Source organism: Mizuhopecten yessoensis, unplaced genomic scaffold, assembly GCF_002113885.1.
Source record: "Mizuhopecten yessoensis strain PY_sf001 unplaced genomic scaffold, ASM211388v2 scaffold8569, whole genome shotgun sequence".
Taxonomy (NCBI): domain Eukaryota; kingdom Metazoa; phylum Mollusca; class Bivalvia; order Pectinida; family Pectinidae; genus Mizuhopecten; species Mizuhopecten yessoensis.
In genome coordinates, this window is record NW_018407613.1 from 25,704 (window position 1) to 26,227 (window position 524).

At 33.2% G+C, this 524-nt stretch overlaps 1 protein-coding gene across 1 annotated transcript in view; it reads right to left on the reverse strand.

Annotated features, from left to right (window-relative positions):
* Window positions 1–524, reverse strand: part of LOC110456209 — a 12,653-nt gene that overhangs the window by 10,614 nt on the left and 1,515 nt on the right. The gene's annotated exons all lie outside the window — the stretch shown is intronic.

Below are 524 nucleotides of genomic sequence, written 5' to 3' on the forward strand. Positions count from 1 at the left end.
TCAGGTCACACAGATAAATGTAGTGTACATGTGATACAGATAAATATAGTGAAAAGGTGATACAGATAAATATAGTGTTCAGGTGACAAAGGTAAATATAGTGTATAGGTCACACAGATAAATATATTGTATAGGTCACACAGGTAAATATAGTGTACAGGTCACACAGGTAAATATAGTGTACAGGTCACACAGGTAAAACTTTGATCCACAAGGGTTTAAGCTAAGTGATTCAGTTCTTGCTGATACTATATATTCACTAAATGATTCAATGTTAACTCAATGCTTGCAGACTAAATGATTTGATGTTAACTCATCCTTGCAGACTAAATGATTCAATGTTAACTCAATGCTTGCAGACTAAATGTTTTGATGTTAACTCAATGCTGCCAGACTAAATGATTTGATGTTAACTCAATGCTTGCAGACTAAATGATCTGATGTTAACTCATCCTTGCAGACTAAATGATTCAATGTTAACTCAATGCTTGCAGACTAAATGTTTTGATGTTAACTCAATGCTT